Here is a 14,417-nt window from a genome sequence, read left to right on the forward strand (position 1 = left end):
ACTTAAACCAAAGAAAATCCAAACAACTGAAGAACAGGTAACACAGATGGATTGGATTGCACTTCAAACAGTTTAATAAATCCAAAACAAATAACACAAAGTGCTTTTTGTCTCATATAAATCATAAAATAAAATCAATCATCAAATCAATAAAAGGTCGATGCATGTTTTTAAATGTTTTCTAATAGCATAATATTTAGTCATTCTTTATTGTTTCTATTGCTTTTATTTTTAACTAATAGGTGGCGTCTTGTATTAATTAGGAGGAGTGGCAGAGTAAGATAAAGAGTTGGTTACTGTGTGTAATTTTACCTGAGGAAGTCTCTGTATTATATGAGATGAAAAGAACTTTGTGTTATTTGTTTTGGATTTATTAAACTGTTTGAAGTGCAACCCAGTCCATCTGTGTTACCTGTTCTTCAGTTGTTTGGATTTTCTTTGGTTTAAGTTGTTGACGCCATGATCATGGAAGGTACTGGGGAGTCACTAACTGAACTGCCTTTATTAGAACAAAGTGAGGTTGTCGCCATGACCACGGAAGGTACTGGGGAGTCACTAACTGAACTGCCTTTATTAGAACAAAGTGAGGTAGGGAACCTCACCTTGTTAATAGCAGCACTAACGCAGAGGGTGGATACCCTAGCTGCTAAATTGGACAATATCTCTTGTATTCAATCCACACCACAATTATTATAATTATCTGGTTCATTGGATGCAGCTACTAATATTGCAGGTATAACCTTGAATCAAACCAGAGACAACAAAATGAATTCTATGGAGTCGAGCAGTATTGGGCATAAATCGACCAGTGTCAGTCCGTTTTATCAAATGGAGACACTAATGAGAGGGAATCTGGACCTGGGTTTATTGGAGCTCCGAATTTTTTCGAATGGCTCAAGGAAGCACCGACAATGCAAATAGCTGTTGCCAGTCGTACTATGGAGCAACTGGCTTTGGGTCCACCAGAAATGTCATCTCTCATAAAAGAATTCGATCAGAAACTCTTTAAAATCTAAAAACTACAGCTCGAGATCGCATACTTCCACAAATGTATAAGTGAAGGTATAGTGCCTAAAGGTTTGAGACTATGGCAGTATCCAACTGGATTAGTGGATGGATCGGCCTTCCACTTTGACTTGTTAAAACTATTTGACAGATACGGTATTGAATATTTAGAATTAATATGTAAGCATTATCAACTGCAATTAGACATTTTATGTGGGGAAGCAACGGTACTGGATAACTTGATCAAAGAGAATTTAGATTTTATAAGGTACCATTATGATTATGAATATTTATTTAACAGCATTGACCAGTATAATTTAAAGCAAAAAGGTTTTAAATCTAAAAAATTAAACCGGGATCGACAAGCATATGAAAATGGGACAGCCTATCCTAAACCACCCCCCTCACAAATTTCAACGAATCAAAAAACACATATACATGTGACAGGTTTTCTTGGTGAAGAACTGGGAATAGGCAGTGTGAATCAAGTTAGGAGCACAGTAAACAATCAGGATTATGTGAGCAATAATCAACAACAGAATCAGAACATTATTAATCCTACAAACCATGGGAATAATTATGCGAATACAGCAAAAGGACACCAAAATTTTCGTCAGACAGCCTCGAGTTACAACTTACGCCAACGGCCAACAAAGACTTATTACAACTCCAAATACAACCGGATGTGATTAGCGAGTCAGTTTTAAGTGAAAATAGCAGTTGCAAGATCTATTATAATCACTCTAAAGACTTTAAAGTGTACAATATTGTGAATATTGATATTTCATCAGTTCTAGCAAATTTGTTAGCTAAAGGTTACACCTTTGTTCCAGATAGCCGGGCAGATATACCTACAATGCTCATAGATTTTAAATTGTTTATAAGAAAACTGAACCTGGCAGAATAATGTGGTATCAGATGTATTTAGGGTAGCAAGTACCTTTAAACCCCCCTACACCCAACACTTTCTGTTTTTGAACATGCATGTGAGATGGATGTTTGCAACTATTTAGGTAGGAACACATATAATAATAAAAGAGTTTTAAATATAACAAAACAGGAGCGAGAGGAACTCACACTTTTAAAACAGTCAGGGGTGAGAGTAATGCAACTGGACAAAGGGGGTGGAGTAGTACTGATGGATTGTGTAGATTATATAGGGAGAATGGAGGAAATTGTTTCATCAGATATTTATGTAGAGGTATCAAAAGGAGAGCTTAATACAGCATATAATAGAATCTGTATGTATTTAAGTGACATGTTTTTTGAGGGTAGGGTAGATATAGATATGGACAATTATATGACTATGTCAGCACCTAGACTACCTATATTATTCGGAATACCAAAAATCCATAAAAATTTGAATAATCCACCAATGGTCTAGAAATAGTATAACCTATTCTTGTGCCAAAGTAATTGACCATATTTTGAAAAAAATATATTATGAGTGAAAAGCAGATCTGCAAAAATTCATGGACATTATCAAATATTAACGAATTAGAATTTAAGGCAGATTATAACATTTTAACAGTAGATGTAAAAGATTTGTATTCCTCCATTCCCCAATCACAAGGTATTGAGTGGGTAAAGGACTTACTACTATCTAAAAAAGCCCCAGATTCAAAGATCTCAACAGTGGAAGAGCTTTTAGATATCATCCTGAGTTCAAATTTTATAACATTCAATGGTAAATACTAATTGCAAAAAATTGGGGTAAACATGGGTTCCCCATGTGGTGCCAGTTTTGCAAGTTTGGTTATGGCCCACTGGGAGCATGAATTTGTTAATAAAGTAGCCCCAATTTCGAGTCAAATAAAATTTTATACCAGTTTTCTGGATGATATCTTTATGTTGATTACAAGTGATGAAAAAAAGGAAAAGAGCTGGTTTCATATTTCAATGGCACAACTAATTTCCTGTCTTCAACCAATATCAGATTTTATATTTGGATGTACACTTGAAGAAGGACATGGAGCAAGAGTGTTATGTGGCAAACATCTTTCGTAAAGAAACTTATTCAAATATGTTTCTTCATTTCAGTAGCTCTCATACAACATACCAAAAAAGATCAGTTGTAAAAGGACAACTGGTTAGGGCAGCTCGGATGGTTTAAAGGGAAGATGACTTTGGGTCTGAATGTAGTAAATTACAATCCATGTTTTTAAATTGGGTGTACCCTTTGTCATTTTTACACCCCTTAATTCAGGAGGTAAGGATCAAAAGGACATCAGGTTTTTATAAACCTATTTTGACAATAAGAACTTCTTCTATAGATAGAGGGGATGTAAATGAAAATATAGACCAGGTGTCACATAGGGGATTCACTATACAACCTCGAAGTACTGAAATGTCAAATTTCATTATTTCGAGACTGACTAGTCGAAAACCCACATACACGAAAACCTGCAATCACAAATATCACAACTGCGACCATTCACACACACACACAAACCAAGACATAATCACACACACACACACACACACACACACACACACACACACACACACACACACACACACACACACACACACACACATACACCTACCAAACTAAAGAAACATAACAGCACACAGAAACACAGCTAACCTACCTACAAGCAGGGGGCAAGCCCCCCTGCACACCCCACATGTGGGACAGCACCCCCCACACCCCCTACATATATATTCTAACTCTGCGGTCGCACTAAACACACAAACACACAAAAAAACACCACCGCACACACTCACACATGCTAAAATCCCTAGCCAATATCCTCAAACAAACAACACTTACCTGAAACCCCAGATAAATCCACAAATTGCACACCACATAATGATTGTGACACCATGATAGCGGCAGATTCGACACTTCCACATTCGGCATAGTGTAGTTTCGAGTAACTGCACTTTCCACTATTCTGTCTCGACGTACTGAAATCCGAGATTTCAGTATGCTGAGATTGTCTAGTGTATCCCACATAGGACAGTAGACAAAGACTTGAACTTAGCATTGATCACACCATTTAATATTGACAGTAATAGTATCAGAAATATCTTGTTTTAAAACTGGGAATTTATTGTTAGTGACCTCATGATTAAAGAGATCCTCAGTGACACACCGAATATACTTTTTAAAAGAGGAAGGAACTTAAAGAATATTTCAGAACAAAAGAACATTGAGTTTGTTCATGAGAGGGGTAAAGGTATGTATAATAGTTGTATGTGCAGATACTGCACACATATGTTAACAGGATCTATATTTGTAGTTAGAGAATATTTATATATAACTACTAAAAGATTTAACTGTCAATCAAAAGGTGTGATATATTTAGCCCAGTGCCAGAAATTCCCTTCCTTTTACATTGGTAAGACTGACAGGAAACTAAGAGAGAGGGTGTATGAGAACCTTTATTACATTAAGAGTAAAAAAATTGGAAAATGCTTTGGCCAGACATATCAAAGATAATCCAGATCACTTGTTTAAATTTAGGACCATTGATAGTATTAGAAGTGATGGCAGAGGAGGTCCTGAATCATTGTTACTTGAAAAACTTGAGCTATATTGGCAATTACGTACAAGAGCCTGCTTGGTGCCTGGTTTGAATGAATTGTATTCGATTTCTTGTATTCTTAAATTGAAAATTTTAGAGAGGTAAATTTAACAACATATGATGTATTTGAAATATTTATTCTTAAATAATATTTATTATTTTTTAGTATGTTTATATATTTTTAATTGTTTAGGTTGTGCCTTGTTACTAAACTATTCAATTTATTTAGGTTTGATTACCTATTGTTTTTTTAGGAATGTTCAGACATTTTTTAGATATTTATTATGCATATTTTGCACAGGTTCATAAGTAATAATGACATGGTTTATAGTAAACACACATTATAAACATATGTATATATATATATATATATATATATATATATATATATATATATATGGGTCTACTTCACATGGTCGACAAGCCATTTGATCGACTGTCATTTGGTCGACAATTCATTTGGTCGACGAGCAGTTTTATGTTGGGGGCTTCTCCCCCCCCACATCCCCCAATGTGGGGGGCTGTGCCCCCCATACCCCCCTAACTATATATATCAACTCCAGGGTTTCACAACATTGGGGAGGAGGGCAAATCTGCCTGTCAACCAAATGAATTGTTGACCAAATGAAAGTCGATCAAATGGCTTGTCGACCATCTCAGGTAGAAAAGCTCCAGTTATACAGCATAATAAAATATAGAAAAACATTACATAGCATTTGGACATTACATTTGAAGCACTAGACATTTCAAAAACTAGATGTATCAAAAAATACACTTGTATCATACTTCCTATATGTTAGGTTGTATACTTAATTAAAAATTGTTTTGGTCGGATTATTATTTGTTGGTTTTTTAGATATTTATCATGCATATTTTGCACAGGATCGTAGGTAGAAAAAATACGATCCATAGGAAGTATGATACAACTGTATTTTTAGCTACATCTAGTAGCTATAATATTGTATATAATACTACATACATCTACTTTTAGATTTAATTCCAAAATCAATAAAAGGTCGATACATGTTTTTAAATATTTTCTAATAGTATAATATTAGTCATTCTTTAATGTTTCTATCGCTTTTATTTTTAACAAGTAGGTGGTGTCTTGTATTAATTAGGAGGAGTGGCAGAGTAATATAAAGAGTTGGATACTGTGTGTAATTTTACCCGAAGAAGTCTCTGTATTATATGAGATGAAAAATGCTTTGTGTTATTTGTTTTGGATTTATTAAACTGTTTTAAGTGCAACCCAGTCCATCCATGTTACCTGTTCTCAAGATGTATTAGGTTGCCTGAAATGCATATTTGGGTAGAATCATTAGCCTATTCTATGAGAGAAGCTTGCTGAGAGGATTTATGTAAATTGTTAGTCAATATATTAGAGCAGAGGGCAGAAAATGGGACCCTCTGGCACACCAGTTTTGAGAAGAAGAAACAGAGAATAAGTGGAGAGCAATTTAACAGACTGGTATATATAGGTTCATAGGTGTGTACTAGGCTAATGGCCTCAGAGCCTTTACAAGCCTAGTCCATAGGATTATCCTGGCATCATGCCACCTGAACTCAGTTCACAGTGCCTCTGTCAAGTAGAGCCACTGGAGTGATCCCCGGGGTGAATTTTCTATTTCCCAAAATAAGTTACCTGGCTTGGTAGTCAAACCATGAACACCTGAATATAAAGCCGTGAATCTACCCACTACACTATCTCAGTTAAATAGTTGTTATAAGTAGTGTGGGCTGTGATAGACTGAGGGAAGACAGTTGGTAGAGGAGTTTTTGGTAAGAGGCTAGATCAAAAGCTTATGTTAGATCAAGGAATAGAGAAGAAACAAGTTTGTCTTCAGTCTGTTTTTGTGGATAGTATCTGTGGAAGTTAATAAGGCCCTGGTAGTGCTGTGATGGATCTAAAATCATGCTGTATGGAACTCAGGACCTAAAGAATATGCTAAAGAAGGTGCTTGTAAATGCACTTCATAAATATTTTTGACAAAGGGCATAATATGGAAATAGGTCTAAACTGGTAATATCAGATGAGATTCCTCCTTTATGAAGGGGGATAATGACATTTTTTTCCATAGAGAAGGAATGTAGCATCCTTTGATAGATCTGTTAACTACAAGTGACACAGGATAGGCTATTGAAATGTCAGCCAACTTAAGGTAAGGTATTCTGCTGTAAGATTAGCTACTGAAGGAGAACAGGGTTTCAGTTTAAGAAGTGGTGATTTGATGTAGGAGGTTGAGATAGGTTTTAGGGTGAAGTAGGGAGCTGTCTGAAGAGACGTCCTGTCAGGATTATCAGGAGGAAAATTTTTAAGAATTACTTTTACGTTTTATATAAAATGTGTGTTAAAATGGGCAGCTATTTCAGAGGGAGTGCTATTTAGGGCAGGATTAAAAGTGGCGGATGTTCCAAGGTGGAATGATGTTGTTGATCATCCATCATTGTCGATGATTATCATGTCAAGGAGGTTGAATGAGTATGGTGTGTCCAGCTGTGGCTGATCAGTCTGATACAGGCTTGGAAATCTCTGCCACACGTCAGGCACAAGTGGTCATTTGGGTTGGTTGGCAAAGAGTTGGCTGTGGATTTATGCAGCTCACATGTCCTTTGTGCCTCTGCGGTCCTGCTCTGCTCATAGGAGGTAGCACCTTTGCTGATGCAGCTTTGTCAGGTGGGGCGGTCTTGTGCAAGGATTTCTCACGAGCCCAGGTCAATGTCAAAGCTCTTCAGAGAGACTTTCTGCATGTCCTTGAAGTGCTTTTTCGACCCACTTTGTGTGCATTTGCCTCCTGCAAGTTCACCATAAAACAGTCTCTTGGGAGGCATGTGTCTGGCATATGTACAAGGTGGCCTGCCCACCTGACTTGGGCTCTCCTCAGCAGGGTGTAGGTACTTGGCAGTCCAGCTTGAGAGAGGACAATTGTGTCAGGAACTTTGTCTTGCCAGGTAATTTTCAGCAGCCTTCTTAAGCAGTTGATATGGAAGTGATTCAGCTTTTTGGCATGACGCTCATACACAGTCCATGTCTCACATGCATATGGTAGTGTGGGTAGTACGACTGCCTTGTACACCTTAAGCTTTGTGGACAGTTTGATGCCTCTCCTCTCGCACACTGACTCCTGCAGCCATCCAAACACAGATCTTACCTTGGTGATGCTTGTGTCTACCTCATCGTCAATGTTCACAAATCTGGACAGTGTGCTGCCAAGGTATGTAAACTTGTCAACAGCCTTCAAGATCTCATCATCAACAGTGATAGTTGGTGCTGCATACATCTTCTGTTGTGTTGGTTGATACAAAACTTCAGTCTTCTTGGTATTAATTGTGAGGCCGAAGTTTCTACAGGCAGTGAAAAAGCAGTTCATACTCTGCTGCATCTGGGCCTATGTGGCAGCATTGAGTGCGCAAGTCATCTGCAAACAGGAACTTGTGCACAAAGTCCTCTTCAACCTTGGTCTTGCCCATTAGCCTCCACAGGGTGAAGAGCCTGCCATCAGTCCTGTATCTGATCTTGATGCTGGCTTCTTCGTCATTGCAGAAGCCATCTGCCAGCATGGCCAAGAATATCATGCTGAACAGCATGAGTGCCAATACACAGCCTTGCTTGACTCCATTCGTGACTGGGAAGGCATCAGAGGAGTCTCTATTATCCAGTACTCAAGCATGCATGCCATCATGGAACTGGCGCATCATACTGATGAATTTGCCTGGGCAGCCAAACTTCTCCATGATCCACCATAGCCCCTCACGACTGACTGTGTGAAAGGCTTTGTTCAGGTCCATGAACATTGTGTAAACATCCCTGTTTTGTTCCTGGCACTTCTCCTGAATTGACGTGCTGCAAATATCATATACAGTGTCCCTTAGCCCTCTCTAAAGCTGCACTGACTCTTTGGCAGGTGTCCATATTCCATGTGATGAATAAGGTGGTTGAGAAGGACTCTGGCAAGGATTTTGCCGGCAATGACCATGAGAAAGATTCCTCTGTGGTTGTCATAAGACTGCCTGTTTCTCTTTCTCTTGTAGAGATGGACGATGGAGGCATCCTTTAGCTTCTGAGGGAAAACTTCCTATTAGCACATGGTCTGGAAGAGCTCAGTGAGCTTCTGTAGCAAGACTCATCCCCCTATCTTGTAGATGCTGGCTGGAATGGAGTCAGAGCCTGGTGCTTTACTATTGCAGAGAAGCTTAATTGCTTCCTTAACCTCTTATTCCTTTGGAGGTTCTGCCAGGGAGGTGTTAATGGTAACTTGCAGCATGTGGTCAATGGCTTTGGCATTGATAGAGGAAGGCCTATACAGGACATTGTTGAAGTGCTCAGCCCATCTTTCCAAGATGGCTTTCTTGTCAGTGAACAGGGTGAATCTGTCAGCACTAAGCAGTGGTGATGTTACAGAGGACTGTGGCCTGTAGATGGTCTTCATGGCATCATTAAAATGCTTGGAGTTCTTGCTATCAGTGTACTTCTGGATCTCATCTGCCTTTTTGCTGAGCCAGGAGTCCTGCATCTCTCTGAGCTTTGCTTGCACCTTGCTTTTGATGGAGTTGTAGGCTGCTTGGAGATGGATGTAGTGTCTTTCTGGAGGGATCTGAAGGCTTCACGCTTCTTATCCAGCAGCTTTTGAATGTCTTCATAATTATCATCAAACCAGTCCTGGTGTTTGCGTGTGTTCAGGCCAAAATGAGTGAGATCAGTGTTGTAGACCACATCCCTAAAGGCTACCCATTCCTCTTCTGCACCATTGATGCCATAGCTGAGTTGATCAGGCTTACTGTCGAGGTCCTCACTAAGGTTCTGGTGCACAGAGTGCTGTTCTAACTTGCTGACATTCAGGTGCCTATTGGGCTTTTTCTCCTGCAGGCACCACCTAGGCTGAATGTGCATGTTGAGTTTTGAGAGGATGAGTCTGTGGTCTGCTCAGCAGTCTGCACCACACATGGCCTTAGTCACTCTAACATCCTGTCTGTCCCTTCTCCTTACTATGACATAATCAATAAGATGTCAGTGCTTGCTGCTTGGATACATCCAGGACATTTTGTTACAGTTGGGTAGGCAGAAGACTGTGTTTGTGATCAACAGGTCATGGGCTGCGCAGGTCTTCAGAAGTAGATGACCATTGCTGTTGCTTTTGTTGACTCCATTCCTCCCAATGACACATTCCCATGTCTGGTAGTCTGCACCAACTCTGGCATTGAAGTCACCTAAGATGAAAAGCTTATCCGCCTTGGGCACAGATGCTATGAGGGACTCTAAGTCTTCATAAAAATTGTCTTTAATTTCCTCTGGATTTGTCACAGTGGGGGCATATACACTGATGAAGGTGGCGTGGTGCTTTCCTTTGAGTGGAGCCACAGAGACGTGAGTCAGTCATTGAATCCTTTTGGGAGGCTGGCTAATTTGCTGATCAGATTAGATCTGATGGCAAAACCCACCCCTGCTTCATGACATTCATCGCTGCTGTGGCAACTCCAGAAAAAAGTATAACTGGCTTTACCTTCTGTCAGCTGGTCATTGTCTGCAAACCTGGCCTCACTGAGGGATGGTATTTGGATGTTGTACCTGCCAAGTTCTCTTGCAACATGTGTTGTCCGTTTTTCTGGTCTGTCTGTTTTGGAGCTATCCATGAGCATGCCCACATTCCATGTGCCAATGGTGAGTGAAGTCAACAATGTTTTGTCTTTGTGATTTGACTGCATGGTTGGGATCCCCACCTGCTGCAGCAAGCAGGCCAAGGGTAGGATGAAGTAGGCTATGTTTGGAGCACCTTTTCTAGCACCTTCCTTAGACCATGGAGGTGAGCAGAGCGATCCTAAATAGGGCTGCTCAGACACCCAGTGGGCTGTCAAACGCCACTGCTGCTTTAGTCCAGTAGAGAGAGACCCATTGCCCTGGGCTACCTGTGTGTGAGGTTGTGGCTACAGCTTCCACTGTATCCCCACCTGCTGCTTCATCATTTGTCCATCGCCACAGGACTTGGGTGGTTGATGTCTTGACTTTGTTTGAATCTGATTATAGTGAGAGAGAGTTGCGCAGATCATCAGTCTCACTCTCTCATCCCAGCCTATCTTTATCCAGTGGCAAGACATAGTCAAGACAACTGGAGATGGGCTGGGATGCAGTGTATGGCCAACAGTGTCCTAACAAAAAAACAAAGATTTTTAAGGTTGGAGGACAGTTTTAGTAAGGGGTTGCTGAAGTAGGTTTTGTTTTTCCTGCAATAATCTGTCTTTATGGTTATGTACTTCTTTAAAGTGTTGAAGGTTCTGGACAGATTTATAGTTTAAGCATTCTTTCCAAGCCCTATCTCTTTATACATTAGGTGCCTGCTTTGAGTGAATAATGAAGGAGTATGATTATTTTTTAATGTTTTTGTTCTAGTTGGATCGAGACTATCGAAGGATTTATGCAAAACTGAGTTAAATTTATGTACAGCTTCAGTGAGTGGAATATTTTTCAGGATATACAAGTTAAAGGAGCTTAGAATTCTATTAAATGTATAATGGTTACAGTGAATGAGATTATACTAAGTTCTAAGTGTTGTTTAACATAACGAGTACCGAGTTTGCATACACAGAGAGGTGAGTATTGATGGAATCAGAGACGGTGCCACTGGATATATACTTAGCAGAATTGGGCACCGATATCCAGTTGAGACTTGAGCAACTGTTTTTGGGATAATTATAGTATGTGGGGGTGGAAATGAGCTGACTCGATCAAAATAGGTTTAGGCTAGATGATGGATATTTTTGCAGAGATAATCTGCCATTTGAAATTACATCACCTGGGAGTATCTTTTCATTAGAAATTGAATGTGAGATCCATTTTAGGATGGTTTCCAGGTCTGTAGCATTATTACCTCTGGGAATATAGAGTATGATAATACATATCTGAATTTAGTTTAAGATAGGAGTTGAGTTCAGTGTTGTGAAATTTGGGAATTAGAACTCAAAAGAAAAAAGGTGTTTGAATAGCTTTACTATACCCTGACTATCTTGTAATTCTATCCTATAATAAACTATCAGCCTGATAATATTACAACCAGGGGGGATTTTAGTTATGTTTCATTTATGGCAAGAATATCTGGTGTTTTGCAAGAGATCTAAGCGTGGAGTTCAGAAATTTTATTACAGATCCTAATAGTATTTAAGGAAATTAATGTAAGCTCATTGGGTGAGTTTGAGATAGTTGGATTGTATTTTGCTGGTTTTTGTGTTGGTGTGGTCCCTGTTTTGGAAGGAGATGGAGCTGAGTAGGTGGGGGGGGGGGGATTGACTTGGAATGAATTTTGGAAGATACTGAGAAGTCAGAATGAAAGAAGGGTCCGGAGCTGGGATGAATATCTTCATAGAGTGGTAAAAGAGAGAAAAATGTATATGTTTGATAAACTTGTTTTGGTTTAACTTTACCAGTTTTATTTTGGTGTGGTATGTGTGAAGGTATATTATTTTGAATTTGAAGTAAAGATTGGGTGAGTTTTTGTATATAATGGAAACATTTAGTGCTGAAGAGTGGTGATTTAAATGGTTAGAAGTGGAGCACATATTTTGAAAAATGTGTACAGACTGAGTGGTGTATGGTAACTTCTAGGTAATAAAACAGGAAGATTAAGGATGCAGTAATATGTAGGAGAAGCGCGGCATGTGGCTTTGTATAGGAATGTTAAAGAAAGACTAGCTAGAACACTAGAGTATGAATATAGGAGGGGTGGAAATAGCTGAATGAAGTGGATGGTGCAAGCTGTGATCACTGCATTTAGTTAGTAAATACAAGAGAAGAAAGTTAAAGTGCTTAAATCAAAAGTGATGGTTTAGGAATTGTGTGTGTGTATTCTTGTGTCCAGGCTATGTCTCTATGTGTATGCCTTTAAGATGAGTGGGAAGTAGGTGGAGTTCTGGGTGGAAAACAGGTCATATAAATGTAATGCCATGAGGGTTCAATTGTGAATCGGGGTACAGAAAGAAGCATATTGGGAAAAATACAAGGACTCCTCCTGCTGGTGTTTTAGCTGTTTTGCTGCCAGTGGAACAATTTTATGTCATAGGAACATTAATCTAACAGATGCTTAAGAGCACATGGGAAATGGTACTCCAGACTGCAATTATAGTAGAGCTATTTAGAATGAGTAAGGTACTGCAAAATACTATGAATCTACAAGTGAATTTTCTTCAGACAGTTACAGTTTCACAACAAACAAACAGTGCACAGGAAAGTCTTTAGACAGGAGTGGAACAAACTAAATTTGGCTGAGACAGCAGCAGTAAGAGTAAAACCAATTACTGGAAGAAGACAAAGGTCAGCCAGTAATTTAATAAATATTTGTTTAAAGTTGTAATCACGGGTACTGTGGTAGGACACTGCACTGTAACTACTATTATAAGACAACAGACAATAACAAGTAGAGCAGCAGTCCGCTATAAGCCTGAAGTGAATAATACAGTGGCCCTAAACAACATCACAATGGTGCACTCTGAGTTCCCTGCTGAAATGTACCTGTGTGACTGGGCTAAGAACTCAGGATGTGTGAGCAGTAGTAAATGTCTTGAATTTTTTGCTGTGTGACTGAGCTAATAACTCAGAGTCTGTGAGCAATAGTCAAGCTTCTTTTGACTATCGGCCAGTACATGTCTGTCATAAACCCCAGCAGCCCTGCTTTAATAAGCTACTAGTTGGCTGGTGTCCATTTGCATTGCTTGGATTACCTGGGATGCTGTTGAGGAAAAGCGGGACATAAAATGAATCAACCTGTCAAATAAGAATTAATAATCAGTACTCTCAGTATAGTTTCACTAACAGAATGCAGCATGGAAGGACATGATGACATGATGGTACCGAGGAGTCTGGATAACCTCTGTATCCACAGACTCACAGCAATCAGACTTCAGCATAAAGATGGGGCACAATTCATAAACTCAACCTATGTCTCAGAGCACAATTATGATAGTGAATAAAGAGTCTATTTAGGCAGCAGTTGCAGGACCTACTAAACAAAGCGGGGTTATACGAGTTAGTGCTGAGAATAGAGGACCTGAATGCTCATACTGGAAAAGACAGAACAAAATATGAGGATTGCTTATGTCCACATGGGTGTACAATAATAATAATAAATAAAGAGGGGCAATTCTCTACTCCTGATAGATAAATGGCTTGATGCTGGACAACACATGGTCCATCAAGAGACAGAGTCACAAGATCACATAAAAGAGTGGCCAACATGCAACTCAGATTGATTCTACCCCATTGTCCTTTCTTTACTTGGATAATGTCTGAGATTGCAAACCCATCCCCAAGAAAGCAGTTGAACCTTTGCATAAACCACTGGTGGCCACAATCAGCTGGAAACAATGGTAACAGAAGTCTCCAAAGGTCAATGGAAATGAGTCTGAAGACCTAAAAACTGACTAAAGCAAACACACGAGTTAAGAGAAATACTATGTAGCACTTCAGAAAGAAAATGAAATAAGTGGAGTTGAAGAAAATTGGCAGTGCATCAAAACAACATGTGGGAAGACTACAAAACAGATATGGGGCTGACCCAGGTGAGGAAATAAGCTACATAAGGAAAAGTGGTGCTGGAATGCATAAGTCAAAGAAGTTATCAAAAGAAAGAAGGAATGCAGGAAAAAAGAGGGAGATAGAAAAGATAGACCAGGCTGAGAAACAATACAGACTGGATAAAAAAGTAGCTAAGTGAGCAGTTGCAATAGCAAAGAATTAGGCTTCAGGGCACTCTGCCAACATCTGGAAACTAGTAGAAAGTGACTTGTCAGATCGCACAAAACCTCTCTCAGGTTGAAAAAAGATAAGGAAGATAATCATCTGACACCCTTCATAATGGACATAAGTAACAGACTGCTCACAGTTCATGAGACATCGAA

This window comes from Protopterus annectens, chromosome 6.part0, assembly GCF_019279795.1.
Source record: "Protopterus annectens isolate FY-2018-M chromosome 6.part0, PAN1.0, whole genome shotgun sequence".
Taxonomy (NCBI): Eukaryota; Metazoa; Chordata; order Ceratodontiformes; family Protopteridae; genus Protopterus; species Protopterus annectens.